This window comes from Theropithecus gelada, chromosome 7b (genome assembly GCF_003255815.1).
Source record: "Theropithecus gelada isolate Dixy chromosome 7b, Tgel_1.0, whole genome shotgun sequence".
Lineage (NCBI taxonomy): Eukaryota > Metazoa > Chordata > Mammalia > Primates > Cercopithecidae > Theropithecus > Theropithecus gelada.
In genome coordinates, this window is record NC_037675.1 from 102,674,001 (window position 1) to 102,677,665 (window position 3,665).

Sequence of the window (3,665 nt, forward strand, 5' to 3'; positions counted from 1 at the left end):
GGGACACTTCCTGATTGCAGAGGTCTATAAAATCCCTGCCCCTTCCTCATTTGGGGCTGACGCTGTTTTAGGCCTCAGCCTCCCTGAACCCAGGGGCTCATTAAAACAGCGTGTTGCTCCACACCACCTCGTATTGTCTGTTGGTACACTCTGGAGGTTGGAACCGATACAAGAACCTTTCATTATGACCTCTATTATTTCTAACAAGAAGTCCATTTTTATTATTATCATTGTCTACCTTGTATGTAACGCACCATTTTTCTTTGACTACTTTTAAGATTTTTCTTATCTTCAGTTTTCCCCATTTTACTGTGGTATATCTAGGTGTGGTTTTCTTTGTATGTGTCTTGTTTAGACCCACAGAGATTCTCAGATTTGTGTATTAGTGTTTTTACTTAAATTTAGATTTTGGGGAGGCTATTAATACTTCACATATTTTTCTGTTTCATTTTCTCTTTTTTTCTTCTAGGAATCCAATCACATATATATTAGATTTCTTAACATTGTCTCACATTGAGTTCTGTTTGAAGTTTTAACTTCTTTTCTAGGTTTCAATTTGATTAATTTCTCTTGACCTATTTTCAAGTTCACTGATGCTTTCTTCTGGAGTCTCCAGTCTGCCATCTAATATGGTATTCATTTCAGATACTGGATTGTCCAGTTTCCAAAGTATTATTTGATTCGTTTTTTCTTTTTTATTTCTCTTCTGATATTTCTCATTACAGTGAGAATATACATAATATATCCATCTTTTTCCTGTAAAAAATTTACTTAAACTTTTTGTCAACTAACTCAAATATCTGGGTCATCTGTTAGTTTGCTTCTTTTGACTGGCTTTTTTCTTTTGATTATGAGTCACATTTTTCTGCTGCTTTGCATGCCTACTTTTGACCCCAAAAAAGCCAAACTCTGTAAAATATTTAAAGAAGTTTCTTCTGAGTCTCATATTTGAGTGCCCATGTCCTGTGGCGCAGCCTCAGGAGGTCCTAAGAACATGTGCCCAAGGTGGTTGGGTTACAGCTTGGTTTTATACATTTTAGGGAGACAGAAGTTATAGGCAAAGATACACATCGGTATATGTAAAGTATATATTGGTTCAGCCTGGAAAGGCAGGACTTCTTGAAGTGAAGAAGGGTGGGGGTAGCTCACAAGTCATAGCTGGATTCTAAGATTTCCTGATTGTTGATTGGTTGAAAAAGTTAAACTTTGCCTGAAGAGTTGAAGTCAGAATAAAGAAATGCTTGAGTTAAGATAAGGGGGATTGCAGAAGCCAAGGTTCTTGTTATGTAGGTGAAGCCTCCAAGTAACAGGCTTCAGAGAGAATAGATGGTAAGTGTCTACAGGACCTTAAAAGGGGTCAGACTCTCTGGAAAAGACCTAGTAAGGAAAAGAGATTCTCCACAGAATGAACATTTCCCCTACAAAAGATGGCTTTGCAGAGGGCATTTCAAAATATGTTAAAGAAAATATATTTTGGGGTAAAATACTTTGTTTTCCTTCAGGGTCTATTATCTGTCATGGGATGCTATACCAGAGTCAGGTTGGAGTGGGTACAAAGAGTCTGTTTTGTTTTTCTTATGATCTCCATTGTAATGTTAATGCTGATCCATTGTGCCTTAATTCCAAAGGAGGAAGGGTATAATGGGCCATGTCTGATCTCCACTTGCTGTCATGGCCTAAACTAGTTTTTCAGATTTCTTTGGGATCCCCTTGGCCAAGAGAGGAGTCCATTCAGTTGGTTGGAGAACACATAGAATTTTATGTTTGGTTTACACTATTAATTTTTGACCATACAGAGGTGTCTCGCTAACCCTGCACCCAACTAGCGGGCCTCTGGGAACTTGGCAGATGCAGATTAGAAATACCAGCGAACATCATTGTTGTCTTTCTGGGAACTCATTCCCATGAGATCAGAACCTCTTCGAAAGAAGAAGAAGGTAGATCCTAAAAAAGACCAAGCAGCAAAGGAGCGCTTGAAAACAAGGATCCGAAAACTGGAAAAGGCTAGTCAAGAGCTAATTCCTATTGAAGATTTTATTACCCCTCTAAAGTTCTTGGATAAAGCAAGACAGCGGCCTCAGGTGGAGCTCACCTTTAAGGAGACTGAGAGGAGAGCTCTGCTTCTGAAGAAGTGGTCCTTGTACAAGCAGCAAGAGCATAAGATGGAGAGGGACACCATCAGGGCCATGCTAGAAGCCCAGCAGGAAGCTCTGGAGGAACTGTGACTCGAGTCCCCGAAGCTCCATGCTGAGGCCATCAAGCGGGATCCCAACCTGTTCCCCTTTGAGAGGGAAGGGCCATGTTACACACCACCGATCCCTAACTACCAGCCCCGTGAAGGCAAGTACAGTGACGTCACCAAGGTGTACACACAAGTGGAGTTTAAGAGATAGACTGGCAGGCTGCTATCCTTAACATGCTGCCCCTGAGAGTAGGAATGACCAGGGTTCAAGTCTGCTTTCCGCAGAATCAGGCATGCTGTTAATAAATACTGGTTTAATAAAAAAAAAAAAAATTTTTTTTTGACCATACAATAGACATTATAGGCGATACATCATAGAAGCTCTGGATTCTATTACTTTCCTTGAAAGAGTGTTTCCCTCTTTTCTGGCAGGCAAATAAATCAGTGGCAGTCATTACTTTGGTCTGGGAGAAGCTTGCTTTAAGATTTTCAAAGGGCAAGTTCCTTCCCATTTTCCCCTTAGTCCTAGAGTGTGGTCCTTAGTCCTGGAACACGGTCCCTATACACAAGGTGTGGCTCTTCTTTGGCTTCAGTTAAGGGGATAACGTTTCAAAAATGGAACTTCAAGTTCTATCTCTCCTGAACCGGGCAGCTGATTAAATCTCTGCTTGGATGTTTCAGACTTCTAGGTGCTGCTTTTCACTGAGATTTTTAGAGTCTTTACTTATACATAAGCAGTTTAGGAGTTAGCCAATATTTTGTAAGAGGCATTTGTATGCAGATTTGGGGATACTTCCTTCCACGCCATGACTCTCTCCTTTCTTCCCTCACTTTCAGCTTCTGTGGTTTCTCTGAACTCAGGCGTCTGATTCAGCAGCCTCTTTAGACTGTCACTTTCTGCTTGAGCTTATTCCTGCATGTGATACACACTGGATAGTGTCTCTCGGGGAAACATCATTGAAACATACATCTCATCTAATGTTTCCTTGTTTTAGGTGTCACGTCCTCTTAAGTTTTAGCCTGTTTCAGGTTGTTCTTAAATGTTCATTCAAATGGCTGTTTTTATATTTTGTCCAGAGTGTAATTATTGTCAGGAGAAAACAGAGTCTGTTACAAGCTATTCTGCCATTATTGGAGTACTCAGACTTTTACTTTAACTTAAAAAATAATTATAGACTCACAGGAGTCTGTAGGAAATTGCAAAAATAGAACACAGACTCCAATATACCCTTTTCCCAGTTGCCCTTAATGGTGCTAACTCTAGTACACTATCAAAACACGGGGATTGACATTGGTGCAATGCTGTTAACTAGACTACAGACCTTATTCAATTTTCACAGGCATTTATTTGTGTATATGTATGTGTATGCAGTTCTGTGCAATTTGATTCCATACACAAATTTGTGTAATCACCGATTATACAAAGAAGCTCTCTTGTGCTGCCCCTTTCATACAACCGACTCACGTAACTATTCACTATTCA

At 40.0% G+C, this 3,665-nt stretch overlaps 1 pseudogene across 1 annotated transcript; it reads left to right on the top strand.

The window, feature by feature from the left end:
- The first annotated feature begins 1,833 nt into the window (after positions 1–1,833).
- Positions 1,834–2,504, top strand: LOC112629251 (annotated as a pseudogene). Its single transcript, XR_003120556.1, has one exon. The product of XR_003120556.1 is annotated as a 39S ribosomal protein L40, mitochondrial pseudogene (transcript).
- The last annotated feature ends 1,161 nt before the right edge of the window (positions 2,505–3,665 follow it).